The sequence below is a fragment of the Rhinichthys klamathensis genome, unplaced genomic scaffold, assembly GCF_029890125.1.
Source record: "Rhinichthys klamathensis goyatoka isolate OS25496 unplaced genomic scaffold, OSU_Roscu_1.1 h1tg000095l_1, whole genome shotgun sequence".
Taxonomy (NCBI): domain Eukaryota; kingdom Metazoa; phylum Chordata; class Actinopteri; order Cypriniformes; family Leuciscidae; genus Rhinichthys; species Rhinichthys klamathensis.
Genome location: NW_026606634.1, coordinates 2,083,258 through 2,102,802, shown reverse-complemented (window position 1 = coordinate 2,102,802; position 19,545 = coordinate 2,083,258). Strand labels below are relative to the sequence as shown.

At 39.4% G+C, this 19,545-nt stretch overlaps 8 non-coding genes across 8 annotated transcripts; all 8 read right to left on the bottom strand.

The window, feature by feature from the left end:
- Positions 1-6,014: 6,014 nt before the first annotated feature.
- Positions 6,015-6,086, bottom strand: trnac-gca (transfer RNA cysteine (anticodon GCA)). Its single transcript has one exon. It is a non-coding gene; the product is annotated as a tRNA-Cys (tRNA).
- Positions 6,087-6,228: 142 nt separating this feature from the next.
- On the bottom strand, positions 6,229-6,300 carry trnac-gca (transfer RNA cysteine (anticodon GCA)). The gene has a single exon. It is a non-coding gene; the product is annotated as a tRNA-Cys (tRNA).
- A 4,888-nt stretch (positions 6,301-11,188) lies between these two features.
- Positions 11,189-11,260, bottom strand: trnac-gca (transfer RNA cysteine (anticodon GCA)). Its single transcript has one exon. It is a non-coding gene; the product is annotated as a tRNA-Cys (tRNA).
- Positions 11,261-11,918: 658 nt separating this feature from the next.
- trnac-gca (transfer RNA cysteine (anticodon GCA)) lies at positions 11,919-11,990 on the bottom strand. The gene has a single exon. It is a non-coding gene; the product is annotated as a tRNA-Cys (tRNA).
- Positions 11,991-12,222: 232 nt separating this feature from the next.
- trnac-gca (transfer RNA cysteine (anticodon GCA)) lies at positions 12,223-12,294 on the bottom strand. Its single transcript has one exon. It is a non-coding gene; the product is annotated as a tRNA-Cys (tRNA).
- Positions 12,295-12,430: 136 nt separating this feature from the next.
- trnac-gca (transfer RNA cysteine (anticodon GCA)) lies at positions 12,431-12,502 on the bottom strand. The gene has a single exon. It is a non-coding gene; the product is annotated as a tRNA-Cys (tRNA).
- A 2,294-nt stretch (positions 12,503-14,796) lies between these two features.
- On the bottom strand, positions 14,797-14,868 carry trnac-gca (transfer RNA cysteine (anticodon GCA)). Its single transcript has one exon. It is a non-coding gene; the product is annotated as a tRNA-Cys (tRNA).
- A 358-nt stretch (positions 14,869-15,226) lies between these two features.
- trnac-gca (transfer RNA cysteine (anticodon GCA)) lies at positions 15,227-15,298 on the bottom strand. Its single transcript has one exon. It is a non-coding gene; the product is annotated as a tRNA-Cys (tRNA).
- Between the last annotated feature and the right edge of the window lie 4,247 nt (positions 15,299-19,545).

Below are 19,545 nucleotides of genomic sequence, written 5' to 3'. Positions count from 1 at the left end.
GCTTTTTTCCCAACTAGCACCTGATTGGATCTAGAAAAGTAGGTGTTTTCATTCAGCCTGTCTACTGTCAGTTGGAGGGGCGTGATTACGGATGTTAAGAAGACGCCCAAACCGTGAAAACTACGTCATCAGGCAAGGTCCTCCAACGCAGAGGGGAGGGGAAATTTCAGATTTTGATTAAAGATTACGAAGCCAAAAATTTTTTTTGTGTGGATTGACTTGCATGGATGAATTGTTCACCACAAAACGATCAATTTAGGCAAACAAAGTAAGTATGGTCAATTTTGAATTCATGGGGACTTTAATGATATGATTTCAGACTATACCGTAATCTAGATGTGCTGTGTTTGACAGAAACCTGGTTAAAACCAAATGATTATATTACTTTAAATGAGTCAACCCCACAAGATTACAGTTATAAACATTGTAATGTTTACGGTTCCCTTACTCCAAAATCCATAGTTAAAGTCCCCGTGAACCGGAAGTTGCAAACGACTTTTCCCCAGTGTTGTGACGTATTTCCGAGAGAAACGGAATACTAAATGAGGCAAAATGGTGGGCGTGGCTTTTTTCCCAACTAGCACCTGATTGGATCTAGAAAAGTAGGTGTTTTCATTCAGCCTGTCTACTGTCAGTTGGAGGGGCGTGATTACGGATGTTAAGAAGACGCCCAAACCGTGAAAACTACGTCATCAGGCAAGGTCCTCCAACGCAGAGGGGAGGGGAAATTTCAGATTTTGATTAAAGATTACGAAGCCAAAAAAATTTTTTGTGTGGATTGACTTGCATGGATGAATTGTTCACCACAAAACGATCAATTTAGGCAAACAAAGTAAGTATGGTCAATTTTGAATTCATGGGGACTTTAATGATATGATTTCAGACTATAATCTAGATGTGCTGTGTTTGACAGAAACCTGGTTAAAACCAAATGATTATATTACTTTAAATGAGTCAACCCCACAAGATTACAGTTATAAACATTGTAATGTTTACGGTTTATAACATGTGACGTTGTTATATTATGTCCACATGTGATGTGTTTTAGTTTGTAAGCAGACATTGTTTATCGAGTCCACAAGGGGGCGTTAGAGTTATATAGTTGAGTTGAGTCTGCGGATGCAGCGGCGGGATTCAGAAAAAGAAGAAAAGGAGTGTTGACAAGAAAATGAAAGTTACAGTAACGGAGATTGAGAAGTTCATTATAAAGGTCTGAAAGCTACTTTGCTGTGTCAGTCATATTCAGAAACTTTACAAACATGAACCTCGTCTAAAAGGCAAAGGGGGAGGTGTTGCTGTAATTTATAGTAATATTTTCAAAACCACTAAGAAATCTAGTTTTAAATATACTTCTTTTGAAGTGTTGGTTCTTAATGTAAAAATATATAGTGTAAACGATAAATCACATTTGAGAATTCTGCTGGCTACTGTATACAGGCCACCAGGGCACCATAAAGATTTTATCAAAGAATTTGCGGACTTTCTATCAGAATTAGTATTGGCTGCAGATAAAGTACTAATTGTTGGTGATTTTAATATACATGATGTAGATAATGAAAAAGATGCATTGGGATTGGCATTTAAAGATATTGTAAACTCAATTGGAGTTAGACAACACGTGTCGGGACCTACTCATTGTCGTAATCATACTCTAGATCTAATACTATCACATGGAATAGATGTTGATGCTGTTGAAATTCTGCAGCAGAGCGATGACATCTCAGATCATTATCTAGTCTCATGTAAATAACATTTAGCCAAGGCTGCAAAGCCGACTCCGTGTTATAAATACGTTAGACCTATAACTTCTGCCACTAAAGATTGCTTTATCAATAATCTTCCTAATCAGTTTCATCATCTCAGCATCCCAGATAGCTTAGAAGAACTCGATATTGCAACAGAAACTTTTAACTCTCTCTTTTCCAGCACTTTAGACGCAGTTGCTCCATTGCGCTTAAAGAAGATTAAAGAAAATAGTCCACTCCGTGGTACAACGAGCACACCCAGGCCCTTAAGAGAGCAGCCAGAAAAATGGAGCGCAACTGGAAGAAAACTAAACTAGAGGTATTTCGGATTTCATGGAAAGAGAGCTTGATTGCTTACAGAGAGGCTTTAAAAGCTGCTAGATCTGCTTATTTTTCAACCCTATTAGAAGAAAATAAACATAATTCTAGGTATTTATTTGAAACAGTAGCTAAACTAACGAAAAAGAAAGCTTCAAGCTCAGAAGTGTCAAAGCAACACAGCAGTAATGACTTTATGAACTTCTTCACTTATAAGATCGATAATATCAGGGACAAAATTATAACTATGCAACCGTCTACCACAGTATCGCATCAGACAGTGCATTGTAGTCTCCATGAGAAAAAATTTGATGCCATAGGAGAGGACGAATTTTCTAAACTTGTTAAATCATCTAAATCGACAACATGTATGTTAGATCCTATACCAACTAAGCTACTGAAAGAGATGCTTCCAGAGGTCATAGATCCTCTTCTTACTATCATTAATTCGTCTTTGTCTCTAGGATATGTACCAAAAATCTTTAAGCTGGCTATGATAAAACCGCTTGTTAAAAAACCCGCAACTTGATCATACAAAATTAGTCAATTACAGGCCGATCTCGAATCTGCCTTTTCTATCAAAGATATTCGAAAAAGCAGTATCCTCACAACTGTGTTCCTTTCTAGAAAGAAATGATATCTGCGAGGTTTTTTAGTCAGGATTCAGACCGTACCATAGTACTGAGACAGCTCTCATTAGAGTCACAAAGGATTTGCTCTTATCATCCGATCGTGGTTGTATCTCTTTATTAGTGTTACTTGATCTTAGTGCTGCATTTGATACTATTGACCATAACATTCTTTTAAATAGACCACTAGCATGGGTTAAATCATACTTATCTGACCGTTATCAGTTTGTAGCAATAAATGAAGATATGTCTTATTGATCACAAGTTCAGTATGGCGTACCACAAGGCTCAGTACTAGGACCGTTGCTTTTCACTCTGTACATGCTACCATTAGGAGATATCATTAGGGAACATGGAATTAGTTTTCACTGTTATGCCGATGATACTCAGCTCAGAGCCGGCGCCAGCCGAGCGCTGATGAGGGGGCGTCTGAAATACCGAGAGGGGGCGTTAACGCACGTCACCACTTTTTGCCAGGGTCTCCCCACCACTTTTTTAAAACATCTTTGCGGCACGGATGTACCAATACAAATTAATAAAACATCTCCATTTAACTAGCAGAGCATTAATTTTGTTCGTTTGTCAAATTAGAGTCGTTCTAGCGCTAAAATGTGTGTTTTTTTTTTAAAATCAAGTGATCAAAGTGCTTGCCGCTTCGATCAGTGAAGCAGATACATTGTTGTCTTGTGGCTCGCACGCGCGCTTCAATCCGTTGCGGAGACTAACGTTTCGTTCTGGTGAAATCACAACAAAATGTGCAAAACACCCACACACACACAGTCACACACACACACACAGTCACACACACAATTATAGCCTACACAAATGAACTTGTAGTGCTATTACCATACAGCAAAAAAGGAGGTTGAAATGAGATCAGATCCAGATGGATTAAGCTGAATAAAGCATTTAGCAAAGCAAATAAAGCATTCTTGTTTATTTTTGTTACATTTTAATTACATTTTAATCATACACGTATGTAACAAAAAACTTTCTCTGAGGTTTGACTGTAGTTATAATAATAATGCAAAAACGAGTACGCTTCAAAAAACAAACAAAATATAAACATTGACAAACAGTATTATTTGAGAATTACTAAAAATATACACTGAAATTCACATCTTAAAAGTTATTCATTTTGTCCAAAAAACTATATATATTCTGTATGTACTAGGCCCTCGATACAGAATGATGCCCTTAAAAATGATACAGAAACGATTTACGGTGAAGAGGGAGACAATAGAGGCTTTTCACCGACCCAGGTGGCGTTGTATAGACGTGCACGACAATCCTGGTCCAAACTTTAGCTGTGTCTTCGTGCTCGTCTAGGCAGGCAACACCATTGGTCCAGAACACTAAACAGTTAACAGTGCTATTTTCTCCCTGTTCACCATAAATCGTTTCTGGATCACTTTTAAGGGCATCATTATGTATTGAGGGCCTAGTCTCTATTTTAAATCACAAGCAAAATATTAGATCGTAAGCTACCTGTAGTCTCAGTAGAGCTGCAATCTTCTCTTTGATGAGTGAAACCTCCTCAGCAGTAACTCTTTCCATTCATCTCTGAATTTTCTACTTAGGTCATTTTCAAATGCCAGCTGGATCAGATGTGCTTTTCGTCTATGCAACATGCTGCGTCTGTGCTCAGAAAAAAACATTCTTAAGCGTTGAGAAAGAGTTCTCGCACATAGCAGTCGATGCCCCAAATGTTAGTGCGTGTTTTAAGGCAGTCAGCACCACTGGCATGGCTTGGAAAACGCTGGAGTACTTTGAAATAGAGTTCTCAACGGGTCGGGTCGGCCCGACAAACCCGACGGGACCCGCGGGTTCGGGCTGGGTTCGGGTCGAAAATATTTGCAAATGACTCGGGTCGGGTCGGACCTCGGGCTTAATCTTTTGAATTGTACAGTGAAAGAAAACAAAAACATTTATTATTCATCGCTGCTGTTCACTGTAAAGAAAGTCTGGCTGCTGCGTGCAACGTGCATCGCGACGCAAGGGCAGACCTGACGCCGCTGCGTGCACGCCTTTAGCCCGGAGAAGAAGATGGAGTTGGTGAAAAGTAAACTTGCTGCAGGTGAAATCACCGTTGCTCAGGGGCGGCGCGTTGTGTGATTATCTCGGCAGTTTAGGACATGGCACAAGATTTGCGTCAATACAGAAAACATTTAATCACTGGATAGTTTTTTTCGTTTATTGAAATGTGGTTTATGTCAGCTGGATGGGCGGAATGTGTGAGACGTGAGAGTGCGCGCGCGCGCGGCCGGGGCTCTCTCTCTCTCTGCGTCAAGCGCAGCAGTCATAGAATACATTCTATTCTACATACATCACTCACCGATCAAAAGGGTGGCGTCGGGCCGCGGGTCGGGTTCGGGCAGATAATTCATGTTGATGTGTCGGGTTACATCGGGTCCGGGCTTTAAAAGCCACGGGCCGGGTCGGGTCGGGTTGTAATTTTCAGGCCCGTTGAGAACTCTACCTTTGAAAGAAGTTTGACCAATGTCACTTTCTCGTCCTGGCCTGTGGACAGTGTTTGCCAAAACTGACGTGCAACAGTGAACTGAGACTCCACCATTTCGGTGTTCGTTAAATCCAGTAGTAGTTTCACTTTCCCTGCATTCAAAAAGTTCTCACTACCAGGGTCCAGTGCATCCAAAGCTGCCATGTAGTTGCCATTACGTTCGCTGAAACGAACGGACATTTCCCCCAAAACAGAGTCAATAATGCTAAAAAACAGCCGCTTGCACTCCTGTTCAATGTTCACTTCACGCTGACCAAAACTTTCATCCACAATGTAGTCTTGCAGAGTCTTGCTGGCCTGTCGCTGCCGTTTCGGAGGGGCAGGAACCGCATCATCTGCACCTATACTTTCAGCCCACAGTTTCGCAAACTCTGCATCTGATCGTAGACTTTCAATGCAAGAAGAAGCGCTGCCAATGAGCCGAATTGCCGTCATTAGATCCGTTTGTTCAGCTTGCAGCATCCTATTCGGTGGATCCATCAGGCACAAAACTTTGTACATCACACAGGCAAGAAATTTGAAAGTCAGTTCTGTGATGGCCTTGTGAAGTCCAACAGCTTTAACTTTTATGTCGGCACCTTTTCCTGTGGTTGCGATTCCATTCAGAAAATCCACAAGAGTGTCGTGCGATTTCAGATGCTCTAACACTGAGCTATACCCCCTTTCGGTGTACTTTTTTCAAAGTTAAAAAAGTTCCAGTAATTTTCTTAAATTCGTCTGTAGAAGGTAAAAGAACAAAGTGTTTTGCTTGTGAACTAGGATAACAGAACCAAAGAACAAATTCGGAGTTGGATGCGCAAAAGGGGGCACGCGGATTTGAACCGGGGACCTCTTGATCTGCAGTCAAATGCTCTACCACTGAGCTATACCCCCTCTCAATGACCTTTTTTCAAAGTTAAAAAAGTTCCAGGAATTTTCTTAAATTCGTCTGTATAAGGTAAAAGAATGAAGTGATTGGCTTGTTGGAAACTAGCATAACAGTACCAAAGATCACATTCAGATTGGGACATGATAAAGGGGGCACTCGGATTTGAACCGGGGTCCTCTTGATCTGCAGTCAAATGCTCTACCACTGAGCTATACCCCCTTTCAAATAAACAATTTCAAAGTAAAAAAAAAAATATCAGGAATTTTCTCAACTACACCAGTATAAGGTAAAAGAATGAAGTGATTGGCTTGTTGGAAACTATCATTACAGTACCAAAGATCACATTCAAATTGGGACATGATAAAGGGGGCACTCTGATTTGAACCGGGGACCTCTTAATCTGCAGTCAAATGCTCTACCACTGAGCTATACCCCCTTTCAATGACCTTTTTTCAAAGTTAAAAAAGTTCCAGTAATTTTCTTAAATTCGTCTGTAGAAGGAAAATAACAAAGTGTTTTGCTTGTGAACTAGGATATCAGCACCAAAGAGTTGGTCGGAGTTGGACATGCAAAGGGGGTAAGTAAGTAAAAAAGTAAGTAAATTTTATTTGTATAGCACTTTTCTCAGATGAAGATCACAAAGTGCTTCACAACAAAAGAAAGCATTAGCAGCTCTCATAAATACATCTCAGTCACAAAACAACGTAAAATAAAATATAAGTAAAATAAGCAACACTCAAACACATACACAATAGACCGGCCTCAAACCATCCTCCAAACTAATCAAAAGCCTCTTTAAAAAGCAAAGTTTTCAACTGACTTTTAAAATTTTCCACACAATCCAAGCAGCGTATGGAAGGAGGCAAAGCGTTCCACAACCTGGGTGCAACAACTTGGAATGAACGATCCCCCCTAGTTTTAAAATGTGCAAAGGGGGCTACTAATAGTCTCTGACCTGTAGATCTCAGACTACGTGAGGATGTACGCAGCTGTATCAGGTCAGAGATATATAAGGGTGCCTGTCCTTGTAGGGCTCTAAAAGTTAGGACCAGAATTTTAAAATGCATTCTGAATAGCACTGGTAACCAATGGAGTGAAGCTAAAACTGGAGTAATATGTGCCCTTTTACTCGTGTGGGTTAAAAGCCTAGCAGCAGAATTTTGGACAGTCTGAAGACGACCAAGATCCTTCTTATTAAGGCAGATAAAAAGACTGTTACAATAGTCCAAGCGAGACGAGATAAAAGCATGAATGATCATCTCAAGCTCGGCCTTTGACACCAAGGCTCTTATCTTTGAAATGTTCCTTAACTTAAAGGGATAGTTCGGCCAAAAATGATATTTAACACATGCATTACTCACCCTCAAGCCGTTCGAGATGCATATGTCAATCTTGTTTCAGACGAACACATTTTCAGTTATTTTAGAAAATGTCTTAGACCCTTCAGTGGATATAATGTGAAGCAATGGGGTCCACCTCCTTCAAGTCCCAAAATGTGCATACATCCTTCACAGAAGTAATCCATCCGGCTCCAGGGGGATAAACGAAGGCCTTCTGAGGGTAATCCGTGCGGTTTTGTCGTAAAAATATATTTAAAACTTTATAAATGAAAATATCTGACTTCCGGCAACGATCGACGCGCGTTCACGGGTGATGGAAGTCGGCGTACGAGGTATGACGTAGCGTAGGAACCGGCGTGACGTAGAACGAATGCGCCTGCGCAGCCAGAGTGCAGAGCAAAACAAAACTACACTCAGTTCACCCGTGAACGCGCGTCGATCGTTGCCGGAAGTCAGATATTTTCATTTATAAAGTTTTAAATATGTATATTTTTACGACAAAACCACCGTTTTGTGAAGGATGTATGCACATTTTGGGACTTGAAGGAGGTGGACCCCATTGCTTCACATTATATCCACTGAAGGGTCTAAGACATTTTCTAAAATAACTGAAAATGTGTTCGTCTGAAACAAGATTGACATATGCATCTCGAACGGCTTGAGGGTGAGTAATGCATGTGTTAAATATCATTTTTGGCCGAACTATCCCTTTAAAGAAACAGTTTTTAATAAGATGTTTTGAATGTTTCTCCAGAGACATGGCCGCATCAAAAACAACTCCCAAACTCCTGAGACTGGGCTGAACAGACGAACCTAAGTCACAAATTTGTTTCTTTATCTGAGGGATGCTCTGCTCAGGGGCAATGATTAAAGTTTCAGTCTTAGCTGAATTCAACATTAAAAAGTTGTCATTTAGCCACTGCTTAATCCTACTCAGACAGTTCATTAAAGATGATAATTTAAATAACTCATTGGGCTTAAACGAGCAATATAACTGAATGTCGTCTGCATACAGGTGATAAGAGACATTTTGAAACTGGCTTATAATCTGACCTAAAGGAAGCATATATAGAAGGAAAAGAGTCGGTCCCAGGACAGAACCCTGCGGAACACCACTCAATAAACCTGCAGTATCTGACATGTTCTGATTTATATAAACACTAAAACTTCTACCAGTAAGGTAAGATGAAAACCATTTCAGAGCTGATCCAGATATCCCCAATAGAGCCTGTAGTCTATTAAGCATAATATTGTGGTCAATGGTGTCAAAGGCAGATGTAAGATCCAGCAAAACCAACACTGTATGCTTCCCAGAATCAGCAGACATCAAAATATCGCTTGATACTTTCACCAGAGCAGTTTCCGTAGAATGTTTTTTACGAAAACCTGACTGGAATTTATCAAAAATATCATTATTCTCTAGGAAGGTAGTAAGCTGCTCTGCTACCACTTTCTCTAAAATCTTAGCCATAAAAGGGAGTTTAGATATCGGCCTGTAATTCGAAGGTTGCAATGGGTCCAAACTGGGCTTCTTAAGAACAGGTTCAACAAAAGCATGTTTAAAAAAGTCAGGAACCACCCCAGTTAAAAGTGAAGTATTAATCATTTCTACAACGCAGGGGCCAATACTATCAAAAACCTGCTTAAACAGCATAGTTGGAAGAACATCACTCTGGCCATAAGATGGCTTCAGCTTATCTAATAGAGTAGAGACATCGAATAATGACACAAGTTTAAAAGAAACACGGATAGGAAAGACCCAAAGTACAGGGGCCTCATGTATCAACACTGCGTACGCACAAAAACACGGCGTACGTCAGCTTTCGCGTTCACGGCCAGATGTACTAACAGTGAAATTAACATAAGAATGTGCGTTCCTCCAAGTAAACTTCATGTCTGGCGTACGTACATTTGTCGTGATTTTTGTCCGTTGGCGACTCATAGAGGCAATAAAGTGAACTGGCAAACATTACACTACGAATTGTTCTATCGCACCACCAGCTGTCAGATATTGCTTATAATTTGTAATTGATAAATTGTTTGACATATTATTGTCACACGAGTTTTATTAAAATATTCTATTATGCAATTAAGTAAGAACATATATAAATGTCCAAATTGATACAACCCGTCTAGCAATGGCAGCGTTGGCTTAAGGAATAAAAAATAAACTTCATTAATTCGGTCAGTAAGGATAAAAAAAGAAAGTAATATTTTTATTCAGCAAGGACACATTGAATTAGTTTAAAAGTGAGAATAAATGCATTTATAATGTTACAAAAGATTATAAGATTTCTATATCTGTTTGATTTAAGTTTTTATTCATTAAAGAATCCTGAAAATACTATATCACGGTTTCCACGAAAATATGAAGCAGAAGCACACCTGTTTTCAACACTGATAATACTCAAAAATGTTTCTTGGTCATCAAATCATCATATTAGAGTGATTTCTAAAAGATCATGTGACACTGAAGACTGGAGAAATGATGCTGAAAATTCAGCTTTGATCACAGGAATAAATTACACTTTACTGTATATTGACATAGAATACACTTTCAGTGAAATTTCGTTTCTTGCTTGCTTTAGCCATGTTCTTGCAGGTTTCTTTTGCCAAATTGGACTAATTACCATATTTAAATTAATTTAATTGGGGGAGGAGACTGGGTGGGGCGTTGTGCTCGTGCATGTGCGCTCAATTTTACGTTAATTGGGATGTACAAAGAGAATATGCGTGGGATCCTTCGTACGCAGAGATTCATACATCTGCTTTTTTTTGTGCGTACGCACATTTACAGCTTTGTCCGTACGCAATGTTTTAGTACGAGCATTTAGTACGAGCATTTAGCAGCGCTAAACGGAGCGATGATGGCAGACCAGTCTCCTTAGTAGCAGGTTGTAGCGGTCGCAAACACCTTGTACAGTCACGTGATTTCCAGCGGTGTCGTGGGTCCAATCGCTGGTCAGGCAGGTCAGACACAAACTGCAGTTTCCCAACTGCAAGTCCATCTCCGCTCCACGGTGACCAAAGGGGATCACATCCAGCAGGTAGGACGAGCCGTAGGCTACCCGGCGACACAGCGCCCCAGGCACCTATATACCGAGGAAAAACCGGCAGCAGCCACCGCGGCCGCCGCCCGCAGAGAAGCCCGGGCACCTCTATCGCCGAAGACAGCCTCATCGCGACCCGAACGCCAGCTCTGCAACCCCTTTTCCTTCGTCTCTTCTTTGGATTTCCACGACCCCGAAGTAAAAAACGGCAATCAAATAAGCTGGGTGTGCACACCAGTGGGGGTGGAAAAGTTTGACTGTAACTCTCCCAGCTGTTACTGAGTCCTTCCATATATACTCCAATGTTCATTAGGGTATCACGATCATATGTCAGAACAGCGGTGACACAGTGATAAAGTGGCAGGGCTAAAGTGACCATAAAAAAGACATACACAAACAAATAAGAACGACATGGATGAGACGCAGCAGCGGCCATGCCAGACAAAGGCGCCATCTTGACTGAAAACTATACAGGTTCGTCTTCGATACTGTAGGCTACCCTATACAGGTACTCGGATTTGAACCGGGGATATCTTGATCTGCAGTTAAATGCTCTACCACTGAGCCATACCCCCTCTCAATGACATTTTTTCAAAGTTAAAAAAGTTCCAGGAATTTTCTTAAATTCGTCTGTATAAGGTAAAAGAATGAAGTGATTGGCTTGTTGGAAACTAGCATAACAGTACCAAAGATCACATTCAGATTGGGACATGATAAAGGGGGCACTCGGATTTGAACCAGGGACCTCTTGATCTGCAGTCAAATGCTCTGCCACTGAGCTATACCCCCTTTTAGATAAATTTTTCAAAGTAAAAAAAAAATCTGAGGAATTTTCTAAAATTCGTCTGTATAAGGTAAGAGAATGAAGTGATTGGCTTGTTGGAAACTAGCATAACAGTACCAAAGATCACAATTTTCTTAAATTCGTCTGTATAAGGTAAAAGAAGTAAGTGATTGGCTTGTTGGAAACTAGCATAACAGTACCAAAGATCACATTCAGATTGGGATATGATAAAGGGGGCACTCGGATTTGAACCGGGGACCTCTTGATCTGCAGTAAAATGCTCTACCACTGAGCTATACCCCCTTTCAAACAAACATTTTCAAAGTAAACAAAAAAATATCAGGAATTTTCTCAACTACACCAGTATAAGGAAAACGAATGATGTGATTGGCTTGTTGGAAACTAGCATAACAGTACCAAAGATCACATTCAGATTGGGACATGATAAAGGGGGCACTCGGATTTGAACCGGGGACCTCTTGATCTGCAGTAAAATGCTCTACCACTGAGCTATACCCCCTTTCAAATAACCATTTTCAAAGTTAAAAAAAGTTTCAGGAATTTTCTTAAATTCGTCTGTATAAGGTAAAAGAATGAAGTGATTGGCTTGTTGGAAACTAGCATAACAGTCCCAAAGATCACATTCAGATTGAGACATGATAAAGGGGGCACTCGGATTTGAACCGGGGACCTCTTGATCTGCAGTCAAATGCTCTACCACTGAGCTATACCCCCTTTCAAATAAACATTTTCAAAGTAAAAAAAAAAAAAAACAGGGAACTCTTGATCTGCAGTCAAATGCTCTACCACTGAGCTATACCCCTTTCAAATAAACATTTCCAAAGTAAAAAAAAATATATCAGGAGTTTTCTCAACTACACCAGTATAAGTTAAAAGAATGAAGTGATTGGCTTGTTGGAAACTAGCATAACAGTACCAAAGATCACATTCAAATTGGGACATGAAAAGGGGGCACTCGGATTTGAACCGAGGACCTCTTAATCTGCAGTCAAATGCTCTACCACTGAGCTATACCCCCTTTCGATTATCTTTTTTCAAAGTTAAAAAAGTTCCAGTAATTTTCTTAAATTCGTCTGTTGAAGGAAAATAACAAAGTGTTTTGCTTGTGAACTAGGATATCAGCACCAAATAGTTGGTCGGAGTTGGACACGCAAAGGGGACACTCGGATTTGAACCGGGGACCTCTTGATCTGCAGTCAAATGCTCTACCACTGAGCTATACCCCCTTGTAGATAAATTTATTAAAAGTAAAAAAAAAAAAATCTGAGGAATTTTCTTAAATTCGTCTGTATAAGGTAAAAGAATGAAGTGATTGGCTTGTTGGAAACTAGCATAACAGTACCAAAGATCACAATTTTCTTAAATTCGTCTGTATAAGGCAGAGATGGGACCAAGTCACACATGTGCAAGTCTCAAGTAAGTCTCAAGTCTTAACCTTCAAGTCTCAAGTAAGTCCCAAGTATTTTTTTCCTGGGCAAGTCAAGTCAAGTCAAGTCAAGTCACAGGTTATGTCAAGTCAAGTCAAGTCAAGTCTTGTAGTAGGTCAAGTCAAGTCAAGTCCAAGTCAAGTCACCTTATTATTGTAATTTTACCAGCAGATTTTGATCTATGGGCGTCAGTTTGGTTTGAAATGAACAGAGGCGCATTCGGAAGTGCATTTGGGAACAATGACACATTCATTCACTTTTCTCTTTCGCGCAGGTCATGTTTTGAAAGATGGTGTCCTGTAGCTTACTAATTTAAAGAAATAAAAATGTATACAAAAATGTGATGTCCGACTTCTTTTATGAAGAAGAAAGCCTTAAGTTTTCAAAAAGCATTAGACATATGACCCACTCTTCTGCTTCGTGTAAGTTATTTATCAATGAATTCAAACGCGTTGGCTGGCGCTGAGCCAGAGACATACGCTCTCAGTGCTGTCATATATCAGAACTGTTCAGTGTTTTCAACCACATCATTTTTATTTTAGGTTTCAGACATTTAAATACACATAACTACAAGCAAAAAAATATATTTGTAGTTTGTAAAATATACACTGATGTCTATGGAAGCGTCAATAATAATCCTTTCCATTATAATAAGACGCACGTTTTATTCATATCAGATACACATTGTGTAAGTAGCTTTACATTTTACCCTATTCTTCTCCCAGTTCACCGGTCACTTACTTTCATGTATTTCGTGAGAAGTTGAGAAATTGACGTGTTGTAAACTAACGTTAACATGGCACCGCCCATTCGCACATATAGCTCAACTAACGTGATCATTATAAAGGTGTTTAAACAACAAAACACATCCACTTGCACATATTTGACAATCTGAATATCAGTGTTGCATGTTATAGCTAATACATTTGTGAACATTTTGAATAAAACAGGAAAAATTACATAAAAGCAGATAATTCATTCAGCGCTGTGTTCTGGTTGCGCTGTGTCACGTGACAAGCAATGACGCGTCACCATGAAAACATTAAAGTGAGTGACAGGTTCTAAATAACGGTCGCCTAGAAAAACTCACGCTGGGGGATCAGTTAGAATAGTTTAAACTTACTTGTGAAAGGGTTAATGGTTACTTTAGCTATTACATTAGCTAACTACCATCTAACATTAACAAATTGACAAGCACTTACTGGGCAGAATGGCTCTTCAAATGACGGACGAAATTGGAGGTTGTCGTCTGGCTGTCCGCAATGTTAATGTTGTATGTCTTGCAAAGCGCTGTTCGTCTTTTGCCATCGTGTGAATAATTCTTGAAGCCGAAAGCAATGACCCTCGGTAGCCCTCCGGCCGACATTTTGATGTGATATCGGATCTAAGTGGGCGTGGTGTGCGTAAGGTACGAGAGGGTATGACTGATGATAGTGTCGTGATCAACTTAAAAAAAAAAATTATTTATATATTTTATATTCAAACTGAAAACATGATGTGATTAACACTCAAGTCATTCAAGTCATCGTGTCTCAAGTCAAGTCAAGTCCCGAGTCTTTAACTTCCAAGTCTGAGTCAAGTCTCAAGTATTTCATTTTATGTCAAGTCAAGTCACAAGTCATAAAAATAGCGACTCGAGTCCAAGTCACCAAGTCACAAGATTGGGACATGATAAAGGGGGCACTCGGATTTGAACCGGGAACCTCTTGATCTGCAGTAAAATGCTCTACCACTGAGCTACACCACCTTTCAAATAAACATTTTCAAAGTTAAAAAAAGTTCCAGGAATTTTCTTAAATTCGTCTGTATAAGGTAAAAGAATGAAGTGATTGGCTTGTTGGAAACTAGCATAACAGTACCAAAGATCACATTCAGATTGGGACATGATAAAGGGGGCACTCGGATTTGAACCGGGGACCTCTTGATCTGCAGTCAAATGCTCTATACCCCCTTTCAATTACCTTTTTTCAAAGTTAAAAAAGTTCCAGGAATTTTCTTAAATTCGTCTGTATAAGGTAAAAGAATAAAGTGATTGGCTTGTTGGAAACTAGCATAACAGTACCAAAGATCACATTCAGATTGGGACATGATAAAAGGGGCACTCGGATTTGAACCGGGGACCTCTTGATCTGCAGTCAAACGCTCTACCACTGAGCTATACCCCCTTTCAAATAAACATTTTCAAAGTAAAAAAAAAATATCAGGAATTTTCTCAACTACACCAGTATAAGGTAAAAGAATGAAGTGATTGGCTTGTTGGAAACTAGCATAACAGTACCAAAGATCACATTCAGATTGGGACATGATAAAGAGTGCACTCGGATTTGAAGCGGGGACCTCTTGATCTGCAGTCAAATGCTCTACCACTGAGCTATACCCCCTTTCAATGACCTTTTTTCAAAGTTAAAAAAGTTCCAGGAATTTTCTTAAATTCGTCTGTATAAGGTAAAAGAATGAAGTGATTGGCTTGTTGGAAACTAGCATAACAGTACCAAAGATCACATTCAGATTGGGACATGATAAAGGGGGCACTCAGATTTGAACCGGGGACCTCTTGATCTGCAGTCAAATGCTCTACCACTGAGCTATACCCCCTTTTAGATAATTTTTTTCAAAGTAAAAAAAAAAATCTGAGGAAATTTCCTAAATTCGTCTGTATAAGGTAAAAAAATGAAGTGATTGGGTTGTTGGAAACTAGCATAACAGTACCAAAGATCACATTCAGATTGGGACATGATAAAGGGGGCACCTGGATTTGAACAAGGGACTTCTTGATCTGCAGTCAAATGCTCTGCCACTGAGCTATACCCCCTGTCAGAGAACTTGTCAGGAAGCAGACAGACTGCCTAAATCGACCCTCTGCTAGCGGCCTCACGTCAGCAAGGTCAGATAAATTCCATCACATAGAGCCTCTTTCACCTAGATATCATCATATAGAGACTGTGTCTGTTCCCCGAATTTGGAAATCCAAAAAACGTCAGTTAAAAATGTAATTGATGTTCAACAAACAAAAAACAGATATAATACAGATGAGCAAATGATAAAGCTTGGGTTGCTGAATATTCGATCCCTTACTCCAAAATCCATAGTTAAAGTCCCCGTGAACCGGAAGTTGCAAACGACTTTTCCCCAGTGTTGTGACGTATTTCCGAGAGAAACGGAATACTAAATGAGGCAAAATGGTGGGCGTGGCTTTTTTCCCAACTAGCACCTGATTGGATCTAGAAAAGTAGGTGTTTTCATTCAGCCTGTCTACTGTCAGTTGGAGGGGCGTGATTACGGATGTTAAGAAGACGCCCAAACCGTGAAAACTACGTCATCAGGCAAGGTCCTCCAACGCAGAGGGGAGGGGAAATTTCAGATTTTGATTAAAGATTACGAAGCCAAAAATTTTTTTTGTGTGGATTGACTTGCATGGATGAATTGTTCACCACAAAACGATCAATTTAGGCAAACAAAGTAAGTATGGTCAATTTTGAATTCATGGGGACTTTAATGATATGATTTCAGACTATAATCTAGATGTGCTGTGTTTGACAGAAACCTGGTTAAAACCAAATGATTATATTACTTTAAATGAGTCAACCCCACAAGATTACAGTTATAAACATTGTAATGTTTACGGTTTATAACATGTGACGTTGTTATATTATGTCCACATGTGATGTGTTTTAGTTTGTAAGCAGACATTGTTTATCGAGTCCACAAGGGGGCGTTAGAGTTATATAGTTGAGTTGAGTCTGCGGATGCAGCGGCGGGATTCAGAAAAAGAAGAAAAGGAGTGTTGACAAGAAAATGAAAGTTACAGTAACGGAGATTGAGAAGTTCATTATAAAGGTCTGAAAGCTACTTTGCTGTGTCAGTCATATTCAGAAACTTTACAAACATGAACCTCGTCTAAAAGGCAAAGGGGGAGGTGTTGCTGTAATTTATAGTAATATTTTCAAAACCACTAAGAAATCTAGTTTTAAATATACTTCTTTTGAAGTGTTGGTTCTTAATGTAAAAATATATAGTGTAAACGATAAATCACATTTGAGAATTCTGCTGGCTACTGTATACAGGCCACCAGGGCACCATAAAGATTTTATCAAAGAATTTGCGGACTTTCTATCAGAATTAGTATTGGCTGCAGATAAAGTACTAATTGTTGGTGATTTTAATATACATGATGTAGATAATGAAAAAGATGCATTGGGATTGGCATTTAAAGATATTGTAAACTCAATTGGAGTTAGACAACACGTGTCGGGACCTACTCATTGTCGTAATCATACTCTAGATCTAATACTATCACATGGAATAGATGTTGATGCTGTTGAAATTCTGCAGCAGAGCGATGACATCTCAGATCATTGTCTAGTCTCATGTAAATAACATTTAGCCAAGTCTGCAAAGCCGACTCCGTGTTATAAATACGTTAGACCTATAACTTCTGCCACTAAAGATTGCTTTATCAATAATCTTCCTAATCAGTTTCATCATCTCAGCATCCCAGATAGCTTAGAAGAACTCGATATTGCAACAGAAACTTTTAACTCTCTCTTTTCCAGCACTTTAGACGCAGTTGCTCCATTGCGCTTAAAGAAGATTAAAGAAAATAGTCCAACTCCGTGGTACAACGAGCACACCCAGGCCCTTAAGAGAGCAGCCAGAAAAATGGAGCGCAACTGGAAGAAAACTAAACTAGAGGTATTTCGGATTTCATGGAAAGAGAGCTTGATTGCTTACAGAGAGGCTTTAAAAGCTGCTAGATCTGCTTATTTTTCAACCCTATTAGAAGAAAATAAACATAATCCTAGGTATTTATTTGAAACAGTAGCTAAACTAACGAAAAAGAAAGCTTCAAGCTCAGAAGTGTCAAAGCAACACAGCAGTAATGACTTTATGAACTTCTTCACTTATAAGATCGATAATATCAGGGACAAAATTATAACTATGCAACCGTCTACCACAGTATCGCATCAGACAGTGCATTGTAGTCTCCATGAGAAAAAATTTGATGCCATAGGAGAGGACGAATTTTCTAAACTTGTTAAATCATCTAAATCGACAACATGTATGTTAGATCCTATACCAACTAAGCTACTGAAAGAGATGCTTCCAGAGGTCATAGATCCTCTTCTTACTATCATTAATTCGTCTTTGTCTCTAGGATATGTACCAAAAATCTTTAAGCTGGCTATGATAAAACCGCTTGTTAAAAAACCCGCAACTTGATCATACAAAATTAGTCAATTACAGGCCGATCTCGAATCTGCCTTTTCTATCAAAGATATTAGAAAAAGCAGTATCCTCACAACTGTGTTCCTTTCTAGAAAGAAATGATATCTGCGAGGTTTTTTAGTCAGGATTCAGACCGTACCATAGTACTGAGACAGCTCTCATTAGAGTCACAAAGGATTTGCTCTTATCATCCGATCGTGGTTGTATCTCTCTATTAGTGTTACTTGATCTTAGTGCTGCATTTGATACTATTGACCATAACATTCTTTTAAATAGACCACTAGCATGGGTTAAATCATACTTATCTGACCGTTATCAGTTTGTAGCAATAAATGAAGATATGTCTTATTGATCACAAGTTCAGTATGGCGTACCACAAGGCTCAGTACTAGGACCGTTGCTTTTCACTCTGTACATGCTACCATTAGGAGATATCATTAGGGAACATGGAATTAGTTTTCACTGTTATGCCGATGATACTCAGCTCAGAGCCGGCGCCAGCCGAGCGCTGATGAGGGGGCGTCTGAAATACCGAGAGGGGGCGTTAACGCACGTCACCACTTTTTGCCAGGGTCTCCCCACCACTTTTTTAAAACATCTTTGTGGCACGGATGTACCAATACAAATTAATAAAACATCTCCATTTAACTAGCAGAGCATTAATTTTGTTCGTTTGTCAAATTAGAGTCGTTCTAGCGCTAAAATGTGTGTTTTTTTTTTTAAATCAAGTGATCAAAGTGCTTGCCGCTTCGATCAGTGAAGCAGATACATTGTTGTCTTGTGGCTCGCACGCGCGCTTCAATCCGTTGCGGAGACTAACGTTTCGTTCTGGTGAAATCACAACAAAATGTGCAAAACACCCACACACACACAGTCACACACACACACACAGTCACACACACAATTATAGCCTACACAAATGAACTTGTAGTGCTATTACCATACAGCAAAAAAGGAGGTTGAAATGAGATCAGATCCAGATGGATTAAGCTGAATAAAGCATTTAGCAAAGCAAATAAAGCATTCTTGTTGATTTTTGTTACATTTTAATTACATTTTAATCATACACGTATGTAACAAAAAACTTTCTCTGAGGTTTGACTGTAGTTATAATAATAATGCAAAAACGAGTACGCTTCAAAAAACAAACAAAATATAAACATTGACAAACAGTATTATTTGAGAATTACTAAAAATATACACTGAAATTCACATCTTAAAAGTTATTCATTTTGTCCAAAAAACTATATATATTCTGTATGTACTAGGCCCTCGATACAGAATGATGCCCTTAAAAATGATACAGAAACGATTTACGGTGAAGAGGGAGACAATAGAGGCTTTTCACCGACCCAGGTGGCGTTGTATAGACGTGCACGACAATCCTGGTCCAAACTTTAGCTGTGTCTTCGTGCTCGTCTAGGCAGGCAACACCATTGGTCCAGAACACTAAACAGTTAACAGTGCTATTTTCTCCCTGTTCACCATAAATCGTTTCTGGATCACTTTTAAGGGCATCATTATGTATTGAGGGCCTAGTCTCTATTTTAAATCACAAGCAAAATATTAGATCGTAAGCTACCTGTAGTCTCAGTAGAGCTGCAATCTTCTCTTTG